The 17,688-nt window shown below is 39.7% G+C and overlaps 1 protein-coding gene across 3 annotated transcripts in view; it reads right to left on the bottom strand.

The window, feature by feature from the left end:
* LOC111596599 (ETS-like protein pointed) overlaps positions 1-17,688 on the bottom strand; it is a 57,927-nt gene that overhangs the window by 3,746 nt on the left and 36,493 nt on the right. The window lies entirely within an intron of this gene.

Raw genomic sequence — 17,688 nt, forward strand, 5'->3', positions numbered from 1 at the left:
TAGTGCTGCAAGTTTCTGAAATGCTGCTGCTCTGCTGCTGCTGCTCCTAGTGCTCCTGCTGCTGCTGTTGCTTTGTCGTTATCCGACGCGTTTGCTGCACTGATTATGGTGGCATTAACTAGGAACGCAGAGGGCGGCATTTCTTCGCGTTTTCCAATTGATCAATTGTCAAAAAGTGAATGTGAAAAATGCACGTCATTGACTTTTTGAATGGTCCGCAGAGAGATGCTGTTGGCTATATATATATATATATATCTGTATATATGAAATGTGTTCTACACGAAATCAAATCTGCGGGATGCACAAACTGTCAACTCAATTGGAATGGCACCACAAAGACACAAAGGCGCACGCACGCACATGAATTGTAAGTGGATTGGATTGTGGTGCAGCGGCTATATGCTGGTGGTTCTTGCAGTTGTATTAAAATTGATTTCACTTTTGGTTAATATGTGAGTATTTTAATTTTTGCACTGCTCTGGCCGCTGCTGCTGCTGCTGCTGCTGCTGCTGCTGCTGGATGCGGGCTCTAATCAATTGAGTGGCTTCCAGAATTGGTTCTCATCAAAAGCGTATATCATGCGCTTAAGTATGCAGATTGATTCTATAGCATGTGGGCGTTAGCACTTGAGGTCTCTTTAGGTTTAGTTTTGATTGTGGTTGCTTGGGCAGCGGCTTTTGTTTAGCTTAGTTTTAGTTTTGGTACGAGTCGCGCTCGCACTTATCGCACTCTTGAAATTCCTTTTCATTTGCACAGTTGTTCAAGATTTCTGAAATATCTTTGCTTGATTGTTGTTGTTTATCTTGGTTCTTTTTGTTACGAATTCCGTCGCATTTTTAATTCCGATTAAAATTTAACACTTGCTGGCAATTCGCGCATTTAATGGCAAATAATTGAAGGCAATTCATGAAAAAAATCTCACTCGCCGCTGCTCGGATGCTTTACACTGTGTGCACACACACACATGAACACACGGACACACACACACGCACACTTAAGCAGAAAAGTAAGTTGATAAATTAATGCGCATTTCGTACATATTTTATATCGCATTTAGTTGTAAATACATTTCTTGCTTGACTTTATATTGATTATTCGAATTATAATTCGGTTGAGTTTTATTTGTTGTTTTTGCTGTTGTACAATGGCGCGTATGCGCGATTTCTGTTAGCACACACTGATCACTGATCACTGATCAAATATACGAGCGAACGTTCGGTCGAGCGACGGCAGCTCTTCTACCTTCGACATCCGTTTAAGAACTGAAGTTGCGTTGAAGTTGTGCGTCGTGTTGTTGCCTGTGTCGGCACCGTCGTATCTGCGAGCGACTCGCTCTGTGCGTGTGTGTGTGTGTGTCTGTAGCGCGCTCTCGTATCTCGTCTATCTGTATGTGTGTGTGTGCGCATTCGTGTGTGTCTGCGTCTCTGTGTGGGAGCAACTGGCATCGCCTTCGTGCGCTCGGCGACAGCCACACGAGCCACACTCGCACTCACACACACTCACACACTCGCACACTTGCACTTGGCAATAATAATAATCAAGAGGAAGGCATACTTGCACAGCGCTTACTCACAGATACTCTCTGGCTCTGGGTTAAGCAAGAGCAAAAAACTAAAAACAAAAACTTTTATAGATACGCGCGTTTGCCTCTGTAGCTCGAATTTGATAGAAATTCATATCAATTTCTAAATGCGATTGCTCTCCACTTGTTGCTGCTGCAGCAGTCACATTTCGTAGTTCGACAGTCGCTAATTGATTTCAACAGTACAGTTGCCATCAACCTAGCCAGCAGAGATCATTAACAAAGCAACGCCAACACACGAGAGCATCAAAATGAACATTTTGTGGACCACCAAAATGGCCAGCAGCAGCAGCAGCCCACAGCCCATAGCCCACTGGTCAGCAGCATTTGAGTGAGTGTGTGAGCGTGTGTGTGTGGGCAGTAGCTCATCAGCGCCAACATTTTTCACTGATGGACCACAAAAAAAAAAAAAAAAAAAAATCTCATAGATACGCACACACACACGCTCGCACATAATTAGACAAAGTTGGGATTGGCCATCACTGCCTTCTGCATGAGATCATAGTCCAGCCGCCCAGCCAGCCAACCAACCAACCGACCGATCGGCCCGCAACCCAGCTGCGCTGAAAAGCTGCTGTCGAGTCTTCAACAATACCAAATTAGTTGCCGTCTTTATGATTATTATTTTTCATATTTATTTCTCTTGTTTCTTTTTTTTTGTGCTCAAAAACGAAGGCGTACGTGTTTTTGTTGCTGGCATAATTTGTTGAAATAGGGGAAAAAAAGCAAATCTTTAACATATTTTTTTGTGTTGCATAATTTGCCATACGAAAAACCAAAAAATAAAAAAAAATAACACTAAAAATGGTGGCTTATGGAACGTGTTGTAGCGCAATTTGTGGCAACAGCCAATGACAAAATGAAGCGCGCTTTACGTGTAATGCGAAAAGACACGTTCAAAAAAATCTTAAAAATAAAATAAATAAATCAAAAATAGCTAATCGCAAAATTTAAAATTATATATACATATATATATATACATATTTATATATATTTTTTTAATAAAGTTTTCATTTCTGTCAGCCATTATAAATACGTTTTGGCGCTGCATCTTATCGCGTTGTATCAGTTATCAGTTATTGATTTTAGTTGACTAATAAATGTGACATGACATAAAAAATGAAGCATAAAAAAAAACGCAGAAAAAAAAATTGCAATGGCCTCAAAGCTGTAAAGCTCAAGTAGTTCCAGGAAAAGTTGTTGCAAGTACGTTCAATTTTTACCTTGTGCGTTAAAATACGACAACAAGAGCTGATAAAGCATAAAGCTTGCTTCCCAAAATGAATAAAAAGTAGAAGAAGAAGAGTAGTACATTGTGCTGAGCATTGTAAAAATAATATTTTTATTAACAGCTGTTGGCCATTTGTGAGTTGGCTTTAATGCAACTTGACCACAAAAGGATCGCCAATTGGATTTATATACAAATCATAATTTTACTTGTCTTCGGCTTTATTTTGGCCACTTACATATTCCGGCAGCACACCCACCAAACAGAAGAAGAAGAACAACAACAATAATCATGTAAATATATATATATATATCTATATATTTGTTGTGCTAAGAACAATGGAGGCATCAGCGGAAATACAAAAAAAGATAATGAAATGTTAAAAAACTGAGCGAGGCAATGACAGCTGGAGAGCTGCAAGAGCGAAAAGGAGAGATGTTGCTGCTGCTGCTGCTGCTGTTGATGCGCCTCGCTTACGGCCATTTCCGGTTGAAGCACGTGCGCACTAAAGAGGAGACACGGAGCCACCGCCGAAGCAACCACCGCTACGCTAACGCACCAATCACAAACGGAATCACTGACAACAACAACTCTGGTTCCTATCCCAACTACTTGCCCAAAACGCACACGTTCAAATCAAATTTGAATCGAAAATTTGTCAAAAACGCGCCGAGACGAACATAATAATTATGTGCGTATCTGAAGAGGCAAGTAGAGAGCATACCAAATGAATACCAAGTGTGGAAAGGCTGCTTGCTTGCTTGGTTGGTTGGTTGGTTGCTTGCTTGGTTGGTGTGTGCCAAAAGGATTGAGGCGTGGCCCAGGAGCAGGCGGCAAATGTTGTTGAATTTCAATTAAAACGAAAACTAGTTTCTTTGCGCACAATAGACCATTATCCTGCTGGCACAAAAAGGGATTACAATTTAATGCAATAACGCGTCGCTTGAAGAAAAGATGAACAAGCGAGCGAGGCTCCTGACACTGGCACTGAGGGGAGTTGCAGGAAGCGCCTACCGAATAGCCAAAGGGTCTACGGAACACAAGGATTCGCTGCAGCAGCAGCTGCTGAGGGCGGAGACAACGAGCTCAGATGCCTCAAAGGAGCAGAAGCAGGAGCTGGAGCAGCAGCAGCAGCAGGGCACTCGCTGACACTTGAGCTGAGTGAATAAGGTATGAATTGATATCAAATTAAAGCTGGATCTATATACCTGAGCACACGTGTGCAATTGCAGAGAGGCACAATCAAGGCCTGGTTCTGGGTCTGCTTTGCTTTTGTACTTGAGTAAGCACTTCCGCTGCCTGCCACACGTGTCTCCTACTCTCTCACTCTTCGGCTGATGCGGCTTGTGGCACTAATGTAAATCGGATGTCAATGCAGCGTGATGTGTATATAAATTATAAGAGAAAGATGGCTAGAAGCCGAAAGAGACAGAGAGAACAGGCTAGCGTGTGTGTGTGTGTGGAGAATCCACTTCAATGCAGAACCTGTTAGAAGCCAAGCTAAATAAATAAATAAATAAACTGTTAGTCTGCAAAACGGAAGGAAATCATAAACACAGCAGTAGTTGTTGGTTGTTAGTTGTTGTTGATGTTTTGACACGCATACTATCATAATTGCAGCTGCACTTGGGCAGCGATCAACCCAACGCCCCACACACACACACACACACACCTGTTGCTGCTTCCGTGCAACGGTGGCAAAAGAAAATATCAATTTTCTACGTAAACGTGAAGCTGGCCAAGATGCGTCCGCAATTTAACAACATATTTAGAGCAGCATCTCATGCGATACGAGTACGAGTAGTATACCATTGGAGATTGTATACCTGCATTTTGACAACAAAATAAACAGATGCAGCTCTAAAGATATGCTTTGATTGTTAGACTTGTAAACAACACACTCACACACGCACACAATATACAAACAAGAGCGCTCAATGGAGCAGGAGCATGAGAATGAGGATGGTCATTGGAATGGGAATGGGAATGGAAATGGGTCTGGGTATGGGTATGCGTATGGCTATGAGAGACTGCCTTGTGTGTTGCATTATCTTTGCAGCTCCTTGGCGCGCATGTAGAGCGGAAATGAAACCAGATACTTTGATAGAGCGCTGCCAAGGAGTCGCGCTACAGCAGCAGCAGCGGCAGCAGCAACAGCAGCATCATTGATCTTCAGCTCTGATGAGGCAAAATGTAATGATCTAGCCATAAATGAGGCTTGGTTATAAATATTATTGATCTTGGTACTTGCTCGTACTTGAGCTGCTTGATTAAAAATGCTGCTGCAAATTGTTGATCTTGGGCTCAAATGCCAACTACTAAAGGAAGCACTGCACTGCCGTCGTCTATAAACTGAGCATGTGCTGCATTCCACGCAACTTCCTTAGAATTCAAGTACAGCCCAGATCACAAGCTTAGACTAAAAGCAAGTTTTACAAACTTTAATTGCTGTAATTTCAGTTTTATCCTATATTTATATAAACAAGCAAACTCAGCTAATTGTGGGAAGCCAGCCACGTATCAATCCCAGCTGATCTGCATTCAGTTGCTTTTGGATTTCGAGTTGTATATATAGAGAAACTATATTTGCTGGCAAGAAATTGCACTCAAATTACATTCAGAATATTTGATATGCAGCAACAGGAAGTGGCCATCAATCAATCCATCAGTCTTCAATCAGAGCCAAGTGGAAAGTTATGGATCTGTTTTTTTCTTCTTGGCTTGGTTTGCTCTGCAGCCGCCGGACCTTCAACTCTGGACAGTTGGTAAGTCCTAAAAATTGAGTGACTCGCTAAATGGCTCATTTAATACCGTTTCCCACTGAGCACAGAAGGTGGCATGCGGTCAACAGCAACAACGCCAACAACACCAGCAACACCAACAATAACTGCAATGTAAAGCATAAACGAATGAGCCTGAACCCTGCAAGAACTCAACTCCAACGGCTGACTGAACGTCAAATTGTGCACCTGTCCAACTATCACCATGACTACGAACACAACAACAACAACAACAACAACAATACTAGCAGCAGCAGCAACAACAGCATATTCGTACAACATATGTGCCCTGCGGCAAGTAAGAGAGTGCGAGAAAGACAGCGACCCCAGGCTGAGGCCTGGACAACTGTTGTGTGTGCCTGAGTTTGCGCTTTTTTCCAACGTAATTCGTAGCCAGATTGTGTGCCACACACACATAAACACACACACAGACTCACACACGCACGCACGCAATCACCCACACATTTCCGAGTTTTGGTTCCGAGTTGTGAACGCTGTGAGAAAACTGCTGGTTGCCTGGACGAAACACACACGCAAGATGCAGCCAGGCGATATGGGAATAGAGGATATTAGAATGTCGGGGCGCAGTCGCAGGCGAAAGCGAAGGCTCGCCTCGGTCTGGTGCAGCTACCTGCCAGGCCACTTTGGCGCTGCCTGTTCGGCTTGCCTAATTTACTTGCGCCGACGCATTGTCCTGGACTGCAGCCAAATCTGATGCCGTCTCTTTTCAGCTGCTGCTGGCTGCACTTGTGGCACTCATTCATGAAACTGAAATCTCTACCACTTGCGAGCTAACAAACAAAAGGCACTGAACTGAGCTGAGCGAAGCTGAATGGTGTTTAGGGGCCCCTCGGGGCCTTCAAGGTATCGATACGGAACTAAAGGAAGTAAATTACCGGATGTTGTATTCTCATTTGCTTGTTGTTCTTTGTGATTCACCGAGATATCCTGCGGCTTTTGTGCACTTCGGCCCACAACAACCTTGCTCATTTGTCATGCCGTTCACTTGGCTCGGTTCACTCTTGTTCTTTACGCCATTCGCATGAAATGACCAATAATAAACCTTGCCCTTCTCTTCCTCTCCTTCTCCTCTTGTGTTTTTTTTTTTGGCAAGCCATCAAGACACACACATAGACTATATAGATATGGAGATATATGTATATATTTGGCTGCTCATTAATTGCACATATGCAATTGCTTTTTAATAGCCCACCTCTGACATGGCTTGCGCAACGTTTTCCCACGGCTGCTGAGGGTAGCATAAGTTCTTTTTTCATATTAAATAAAATGCCATGTTTGACAAATTACACGACAAATGTACAACCCACGACTCGCGTTCCAGCTGATTGCGCCTAAATGTTTCGTCCTGCCAAAGGATAAAATTGTTGTGTGGGAGACACAAACTGCGTGTGGCTAGGGTGCAGTTGCATCAAAATGTATAATAACATCTTATGACTAAATATTAATTCCGACAATTGGCAATAAGTTTGTTAAAGACTCAAATTTCCAGTCGATGAGGAAGAGGAACTAGTGAGAATACTTTGCCTTAAAAGCTAAAGACTTGTGATCTGTTTGAAGAAGCCTAAACTTTTTCCACATAAAAAATGTATCTTGTATCTGGTATCCTTAAAAAGCTAGCCACAAAGCGGAGGCTTTGAAAAATCAAGCTCACAAACCGAAGCTCAAATCTAGCACTGGCTTCTTTTCTAGCCTATTACAATAAGGTTCAGCATCATCAAACATATTTAATCGATTCAATTAGATCTACTAAAAAAGCCAAATGGGCATATACTTAAGCAACAGGAGCCTATTGCTGCGACATGTCACGCCGTTTCCACCCTGTTGCCTTATCTATGCAAATGAGATGGATAACCTGGGCTATGTGCGTGAGCACTAGAGTCTGGGCAAACAGGAGAAACGTGGCGAGTATGGTAAACAACAACAAGCGCTGCAAATGAAACAATATGAAAACAACATCAACAACATTAACAGCAATGGCAACAACAAATCAGCTGCGCAAGCGCACAGATCAAAAGGTAAAATGCCGACAAAAAAAAAGAAGCGGAGACGGGATGGGCTCTAGTTCGGCTCTGGGCTGAAATTGCAAAGGCCCAGACAAACGAGTAACAAAAACGAAAAAAAGAGACAAAAAATTAAAAGCTAAAACAAGCTGAAAATTCAAATTTATTTACACTTTGACGCATTTAAAACAAAGAGAGCGAGAAAAAATAAAACGAGCCAAATAAAAAAAATAAAATGAAACAAAAACAAATAAATGAAACGAAGCCAGGCCATCAGCAGCAGCAACAGCAACGACAACAGCAACAACAATGCGCATAACGATGTGAAAATTAAATGTAAAAGCCAGCGACAGCAACGAAGAAAACGAAAATAAAGTGAAACAAACCAAAAAAACAAAATAAAATGAAAATAAAAATAAAAATAGGCAACTAGCGGGGCGGCAAACTGATAAAAATCAAGAGACCAACTTTTGCACTGAATTTACGAGCCCGCAGCCCAAATTGCATTAGCTTTCGAGAATGAGAATTTTCCCACGTTGTCCGGAGAGAACGCGCACCTCTAGTCGCTCAGGTGCTGGTTGAATTTGTCCAGCAACAAATTAAAACATTTTTCAATTTTTATTTTCTGAAATTCCAACTCAACAATTTGTAGCAGGAGCAGGACATAGCGGCCCAGGACCTGTCGGTGGTTGTTTTCCGTTTCTACTGATAGCCATCATCAAGTGTGTGACCCACCCCAAGGCGAAGTTGCACTTGCTGCAGCCACTGCCGGAATTCAGCTGAAGGGGGCGCACGCTCACCCTCACCAAGTGCAGTTTGCCTCTCAGCCTCAGTGGCCCTCATTGAAGTTTGCTTTCCCTTCGTTTATTTGTTGCATTTCCACATAATTTTGTTATTTGTCTGTCGAGTGACAAGTGTTGGCATTAAATGTTGTCATTGCCTTTGGTTTTGCTTTCTGTTCCCAAGGGTGTTGGATCAGCCGAGTGCTACTATGCACAATTAGCCAGAGGGTTGATTGCTGTACCAAGGTCACCTGACAACCTGTTTTAGAAATTTGATCCAGCTATAGCTTAGAAAAGTAAAAAACCTATCACAAAAGTATCTTTCAGATACAAAAGTATCTTTCAGATACAAAACTATCTTTCAGATACAAACGTTTCTTTCATATACAAAAGTATCTTTCAGATACAAAAGTATCTTTCAGATACAAAAGTATCTTTCAGATACAAAAGTGTCTTTCAGATACAAAAGTATCTATCAGATACAAAAGTATCTTTTAGATACAAAAGTATCTTTCAGATACAAAAGTATTTTTCAGATAGAAAAGTATCTTTCAGATACAAAAGTATCTTTCAGATACAGAAGTAACTCCGATACAAAAATATCTTTCCGATACAAAAATATCTTTAAGATACAAAAATATATAGGTACTAAAACATCTTTTAGATACCAAAAAATATTTACCATACAAAAATAAGTTTAAGATTCAAAGGTATCTCTAAGTTACTTAAGTAAGTTTTAGAGACAAAAACAAAAGTATCTTAAGAAAGAACAATATCCATAATTTGCAAATATATAATTAAGATAAATATATACCTTTAAAATGTTCAGTGATTTCACTGTGAAAAACAGCCAAGCTTTATTCGTTGGAAATATACAAAAGTATCTTGCAGATACAAAACTATCTTAAACTTGCAAACGTATCTGAAGGAAATGTAGTTTATACTGCATTTATTGTACAAATAAACTATACAGTATCAAAGCATTTTCTATTCAAGTCTAACGAATAATACGATTTTGTGGAAAACAGCGAAAAATGGAAAACTCACACAATTCAATTAGCTGGCGGCCACGAAATTGCGTTAATGAAAATTGCAAATAAACAACAACAAAAATGCATTTAAACTGGGGAAAAGCCAAAAAGGCTGTTGAAAACTGTAACAGCGGAAATATGCGAGGAAATTGCAAAGACGCTGACTGAATGATGGGCGCCAGCTTGCAGACGATGGGCGGCACAACAATCCGGGCGCATATATATTTGGGGGAGTAGCTCCGGAAATTGTGGCTGGCAGCGTCAAGTTAGCCAAAGCCACTGCTAAAAGTGAAGAACATATATGCAAAGACAATAAATGTCATAGACAAAAGACGCTTACAAAATGGCTTTCGTATGACTCAAATGGCAAAACCTAGTTTTTGCCTTTAAGCACTTAATTTTGTATAATTGAAGCTGTTTTCAACATATTTATTAATTTGTGTGCCTCAGACTTGAAATTCGCATTAATAATATAATTAATGAAACACACACATACATACAAGTGTGTATACACACACAGGAGCAATGGCAGAAAAAAGCGCAGCCTCACATCCGGTCAACATTTTGTCGCCATTGCCGTCTCTTTCTCATGTGAACTCTTTTGTGGCAACAGCAAAAAAAAAAGAAAAAATTAAAAAAAGAGGTAAACCAAATTACACGAAGCTCTTGCACAAAAAAGGCACACACACATACTCAATCGAACTAATAGTGAGATATATATATAGGCAGCCATAGAGTGAAGTCGAATTCGGAGTTGATGTCTGGTCAGATTGTCCGTTGTTTAGTTAAGCGCAAATCTAAAACAAGTTACAGTTCATTCATTTCCATTCATTCATTCAATCGTGCAACGAACCGGCTTTGGGTGCCCCATTCATCGAGCGGATGTTCGCGTAGTTCTTTTAGGGGCCTCAGCCCCAGCAACGTCAGCTCCAGTTCCAGTTACAGCTCTCAGTCTTCGTCTTAGTCTCTCAATCTCAGTCTGTGCCCCAAAGACGATTTCCCTCACTAAACACACTCACGAACATAATTCGATTTTATTTATTTTTGATTCGTTTGCCGGAGTTAATAATTATAAATTGGCGTATGTTGGCCAACTGGGGCCAACTGGACAGCAAAAAAGTTACAGATACATTTAGATATCTTGGCATGTGTTTTCCCCTCTCTCTGTATGCGTGTGTGTGTGTGTTTGTATCTCAATATTTCTCCATTTTGTCGTTTTTGTTTGCCTAATTCTTAATGATGCATAAAGTGCTTTGCTTGTCGCTCTTTGGCCGTTGCTTAGCAAATAAAATGTTGAAAGTTGATTGCAAATTAATTGCCAACCTGCCCCCATGCAAGATTTCAATACGTTTTACCAAACGCTTTTTGCAATGCCAACTGTGAATAGATATTTCAAATTAGCTATGCATAATCTAAATGGGTTAATTTGCTCGTGGGGCTAGTTTTTTGTTTAGTTCATGAAATGAAAACTAATAATTCACTTAAGTTTGTGTTTTCAATTGAAGTTGAAGTGTACTTTAAATGCAGCCAAACAATTAAAATGTCTTGTTATAAAAAGTCATTTGAGTAATTAATTTATATAATTACAATGTTTAAAGCTCTGACTGAATAAATGCTGTTTATTGAATTGAACTTTTTCAAATTTATTGTGGACACGTTTCAATGATTCGTAATGATTGCTTAGCAACCATCAGAAATCGTGCTTCGCTTTGGTTCAGTGCCTAAAAGAGTTTTGGTTATAAAAAAGATCTTTTATTCAAAATAAAAATTGGTCGCATATAATATGAATTTTAAGCACAGCTGGAAACATGTTCTTCGAAACCGGAATTAGAATTTATTTATGTACTACGAATAGCACGTTTAAGCAAAGAAATGTATTTAAAAAGCCATCGAAGCGTAAACCATACAAAACTTTGACTTTATGAATTATAATTTTCAGGAACAAATAGCTGTAAAGCATAGAAATTATTTTGTATACGAATATATGAAACTATAATATATTTTATGTTTTTTGAAAGAAACTATAATGTATGGACTTTACTTAAAAGTCTTTTTAAGAGCTTTTGCATTGAAATGTTTCGATAAAAATAATACAAAAAATTCTTATTAAATATATATTTATATAATATATATATATATATATATATATATATATATATATATATATATATATATAGATATATTATGTATATATATATATATATATATATATATATATATAGATATATTATATATATATATATATATATAGATATATTATATATATATTAAATTTTTTCTAACAATATTTTTTTTATATATATTTAATAATTTGTAAATATTTGGTAAATAATATAGTTTATACCAATTTCAAATGTGAGTAGGCTGCCTCAGATATTATAGTTCTTGACAAATCAATTTGACAATTTCGTTACAAATCAATTTGACAATTTCTTTATATGTAATATCCATATATTCACTTATAAAATTAATACGAACATTTAATAAAATACTAAAAATACTTTTTCTTTCATTTCCCTTTCGAAATATATTTTTAAATTTAAATAAAATTCTTTTTGTCTTTCTTGTCAACTGTTAAGGGTTTAAATATTAAGCTGATAGCACTATATAGCTTATCACCAGTTGCAATCAAAGTTCAGGGCAGTTCGCAGCAAATGTGAATAGATTTTAACTGCTTATTCAGTTGCAGCTAGTGTTACATATGAATGCAACTATTAATGTATTAGTGTGTGTGTTCTACTGCTATGCAAGGCAATTCGTATCTTTCGTCGCTGCGTTTCGTTCATTGCCTTTGGCTCTGGTCGGTGTTGTTGTTGTTGTTGTTGCTATTAGCGGCTTTCGCATTATACAATTTAATGTTTAATTTTTTTCCCCCGAGTCGAAAACAACAACAAAAAGTCCAACTCACAGTTGCCGTTGATGTTGTTCTTTTGAATGTTCTTTGTTTTAAATTAACTCGACCGTAACGCTTTTCTATGGCGTAAATTTACATCTACGTACGTAACGAAATAAAACGAGCACAAAAAACAGAAAAAAAACTGAAAACTGAAAAAAGGCAGCCGAGTCCCAACATCGAGGAGACGCCGTCATCGTCACCGGCGTCGACATCAACAATGGGTATATAAAGCCAAGGTATATATGCATATATATATAGAAAAATCTACTGGGTAGACGAATATTGCCAGCATAGTCGAGCGAGTTGCCTCAAAACCCATTTGAATTTTTACCTATGAATACGTAAAGCCGGCCGGGTCGAGGGGTGCAGCACACTGAGAACATATTAGATCCAATGCCAACGCTTGGTGTTGCCTTTGGCGCGCGTCAGATTCAGCTGAATATATGATAATAAATTAAACGAAATCCACTGCGAACACTACAATGTGGCAGTAGCTAACTAACTGCCGATCGCAGCAACCACAAAAGAGAAAAAAATTCTAGAAAAGGGAAACCGCATAGCTGCAACTCCCCCAATACGCGAGAGCCTAGCAAAATTCTAGGTTGTGGGGCTTTTGAACCATGCAAAAGGAAAAAAAACTGAAAAATACCATTAAGCCGAAACCGTTCACTTGACTTTTCACAGCTTGGCGCGCTCTGCCACCACCAACAGCACCAGCAGCACCACCAATAGTTGACCAACGAAGCGCGCAGGCGTATAGTACAAATCTTCCACTTCAACTCTGTTGCGACTATGTTAATTAGCAGCAGTGTGATTTCTGGCTTGAAGGCCTCCCAGTTTGGCCCTAACCATTGTTGCTGCGAGAGTATGATTAATATGCTATTCTAAGTGTAGGCTCTGCCACGGCCTGAAGTGGGCGCATTAAATTCCGCTAAATGCTATAATAATATGCCTGATGTCCGATGCTAACTTCTAGTAGCTAATTCTCATTTTTTCCTTTTCTTTTCTTTTGCTTGCTCTGCTCTGCCTCGCTGCAGAAACAATGGCGTTAAAATTAAAAACGAAATTTAATTTTATGACCTTAACAAATTTGCAATCAACATAATTCTGTTGAGTCGTAGTTGTTATGACTTAAGGGCCTTATGTGCTCTGTCTTGGCCATGGTGCGTGGTTCGTTTATTAGCTGGGCGTCTGGCTATCTGTCTCCTCCCCATCACGGCTTTTGACCGTCGCCATGTTCTGCTTCGTTGCCACATAATTTGTGGGAGGTGAAAATTGTCTTGCGTTAATGGCTGAATTTAGAGTAATTAATAAAGGCGGATGACTCTAAAGATTCATTTTATTTATTTTATGTGCCTTACATTGTATGCTAATCAAGAAGTAATCATGAAATCTAAATGTATGTGCCCTTCTTTGCGATTCTCAGTCGCAATAAACCATTTATCTAGTGCGTGTGCATCAATCAACTCTATAGAGTCTATGCTTGCAACTAAGTTTATTTAATGTAGTCAATAAATTGCTAGACTGTGTGCCTTTCTTGGTGATTCTCATATTTAGAGTACGTGCCTAGTATCCTCATTTATCTGCATCAATCAGTTTTATGGATAAAATGTTTGCAGCTAAGTTTCTATAATGTCTAGAAATATTTCATTTATGCGCCTTTCTCAGTGATTCTCATATGTAACACATTGCGATATCGCTACTGGACGTACTTAAAATTGATAATGTTAATCAACAAATGTGCGTCTTTCTCTGCGATTCTCAAAGTTATACTAAATCTCATTGAACTGTGTTCTTCCAGACAAAGCTCTTTATCCAAATTCGGCTTAATGCGCTGCTCAAGCTATGTAATTATATCTTTTAGTTCACCTTTTCACAAGCAAATGTAAAGTAAATTGACCTTAACTTTTTATAAACCCACACACACATATATATACACATGTAGACATGTGTAAACAAGTACTCGTGTAATCTGTCACATGCACAGAATTCCATTGTCGCTTTCAAAACTAACAAACTGTAACTAAACTAAAACGCTTGGCACACACTCAAGACTCCACAACTGTCACAAATACACTCACGAGTACTCGTACTTATATTCGCGATCGCCGCCAGAGTTCACAGCAAGACTTAAGTGTGTGTGTGAGTGCGTGTGTGTGTGTGTGACACGCAATATGGCGATCAGAGGCGTTAGTTCTGACTCTGACCCCGTGGCAGGGAGTAGTTGAAGGTGGAGATGGGACGTCTGTATGCGCACTCAAATGTATCTACAAGTCAAATATGCATTAAATGTGTCATTTCGTGTGGCAACAACCTACGCGCGGCACGAGCAAAGACACAGCTCGCATGGCCAGGCGATCTGAAAAGCGAATGGAGCACTCACCAGGCTAACTGACAAACTGCCTGACTGACTCTCAGGTCTGTCTGATCGGTTGGCTGGCTGGGCTGAGGTTATATGCCGACATCGGCATGATGTTGCTTTTGCTGTTGCTGATGATGATGAACATGAATCAACAGCCACACACAACGGCAACAATGGCAACTCTTCAAGCTTGGACAAACATTTCACGCATCAGGCATTTTATTGTGTAGAAATATATGTATATATATATCTTTATATATCTATAAACTATGCCACTAAAAACAATATACGCTGAAAATAGAACAAATTTTTCGCAAAAAATCCGTTTAACAATAGTCGAAAGCAGCCATAGCGCTTGGTGTCGAAAGGTAGCTGGCCTTTCCTAGCGAAGCACTAAGGGCTTCCAATAAAGCCAGGCTAGCATATGATTCTGACCACATCTTTGCAGCTAACCGAGAGAACAATACGCGAAGGCAGCGCTAATAAAAAAGAAGAAACAATTTTGCGTGCAAATATCTAAGATACACTAGCCCAGATGCGCTCTCAAGCAAAACACTGAAAGACCCTGGCTGTCCATAGAGACACCAATACGTACGCAACACTAATCATATGTGAGCTATCTGTGAGTTATTGTATCTGGGCGTTTTGTACAAGCCGATGACTAAGCGTTAGCTCTGCAAAATTGATTCGAGAAAATCTAAGGAAAATCATCGTTCCACTACAGAAGGGAGTTGGCCCATCGAAAGTGAACTGCAGAGAGTCGAAAACTGTGCCGCCTGCCACATAACACCTCAATCTAATGCGTTCCAGAATGCGGCCAGCAATTGTAAATCATTCAACAGGGGTATGCCTAACTATGGAATATATATATATATATCTATAGATATATAGTATATCTGCTATATGCATGTGTTCAGAAATTGCTGCCCGATGACGAAATTCGAAGCGTTTTCAACTTTTTTGCGCTTGGCTGAGTTTCGGTTGTAGGTGTTGCTTGAATTTGCTGGATGCCAGTCAAGAGCTGTAGGTGCGGGCAGCAGCAGCGGCAGCTCAAATTAAAACAAACTTTACCAAAGAATACACAAAAAAAAAACAGAAGAAAAATAAAAGAAACGGCCATAAAAATAAATTCAAGTTAGTAGCTGGTCGTTCATGACACTGTTTCTTGGCTCTTCGACTGTTAAGTTTGGAAAACCCTTGGCAAGGCATAAACTCAATTTTAATGGGCACAATTAATCATAATTTGTTTTAGTTTTGATGGCGATATTCGAGTTTGTCGAGAGGCGCGTTTAATTGCAAATGTCAAGCCAAGATCCGCCGGCCGAACACCTGGTTGGTATAAATATCAAGACTTCATTACCATAATTGCCAATGCACTTAAGGACTTAAGTCAGAGTCCAAGTGTCAATGGGGCAAGCACTTCTGTCCGCATATCCCTTCAATTCCCAAGCAATTTTCACACAATCTTAGGAAGCTTCACAGAGACGTGTACATAAATTCGTGTATGCAAATGGCCAAGCTAAAAGCTGGGGAGACGAAAGTGGAGTGGGGATCAGCTTGAACATCAATAATATGTAAATGCAGCAAATTAATGACTGACAAAAAGACAATCGAAACGAATTAAGCAACAACCTACAAAACCAGCAGGAGGGTTGTCCAGACCCAAACACCGCACGATGACAAGCCGACTCGCATAATTTGTATGCGGGCAAACGATCCGCAAGATGAGAGAGAAGAAAATAAAAATAACACAAAAATTAAATAAAACACAGTCACATGCGGCTCGACGTCCATATAGAAAATTATTGAATCAAATTGAAGACGCGACGACTAACAGAAACCATTTAAGACCGAGCACTATCCACGATTTACGATCAGCCGTTAATATAGAACTTAGCTGCGACTGCGTAGCAGCTCCCAGCTCCCAGCTCCCAGCTCCCAGTCTACCGTTACAGTTACTGATTCGCAGAGTTGTTTGACTTAATGATGGAGTTGCAGATACAGGACTCTAAGAATGAGCCTTGAACAGGTTGCAGCGAGCTGGTTTATATAACTTGCAGAAGACTTGTCGATTATGGCTGTTCAACAGATTGCTTAGAGCTGATCCTAGGCTTGACTTTATATTTAAATAAAAAGCAGTTAGGAATGGTTATAGGTACCAGCCAACAGGTGACATTTAAGGAGAGTGAATGCTCATTTTTGTTACCTTTTCAAATACCTTTAGCATATAATTCTCAAATAGTTAAGGTCTGGACAGGCAGTGCTGAGGCAGTGCGTTCAGCTGATGATTGAACTGACAACTTCTTGACATAGCTGCACATATTAGCACATCAATCGCTCTCTGTTAACATCTATCTGCTTTATATATAAATCTATAACTAATCTTACTATATCTTCAACTTGCCTTTGAGAAGCGTATGCAAAAGTCGTCTAGTTCATTAAAGACGCTTAGAAATTTAGTCTTTTGTCAAATTGCTTGACTATTTCATTAGCTGCGCACACTTATGGCTACGCATATGGAAATATATATAAAAATAAATATATATAACATTTATGGTCATAATGTGTCAAAGACCATAAATTCAATTAATTTATTATAATGTCAACAGCAGCGGCAGCGGCAGCTAACTGTAACTGCAGCTTGTGGGCAGAGTTTTGAATAATAAAAAATGAATATGTGTGGCGCATGCTACATCATGTTAACACTGGCTCAGCAGATGCCGCTGCCGCTGCCGATGCCAATGCAAATGATGCTGCCTTACAGCTATACAGCTATAGATACAGATACAATGCGAAAGATACAATGCATTAATGATGCGACGCTGTCGCTCCAATTTGTACGGCAGGCAGGCAACGCATTTAATAAATGTATCTCAAGCTGTGCGTGGAGGGGTCGCCGCGTGCTTCGAATGCTGCCTTATATGTAAACAAAATTAAATGGATATTTAGATATGCTGTCGACGTGGTCTCCGGCAGCCTACGCTGGCGCCGGCCGCACCGCCACCG

Source organism: Drosophila hydei, unplaced genomic scaffold (assembly GCF_003285905.1).
Source record: "Drosophila hydei strain 15085-1641.00,03,60 unplaced genomic scaffold, DhydRS2 tig00008119-arrow-pilon, whole genome shotgun sequence".
NCBI lineage: Eukaryota > Metazoa > Arthropoda > Insecta > Diptera > Drosophilidae > Drosophila > Drosophila hydei.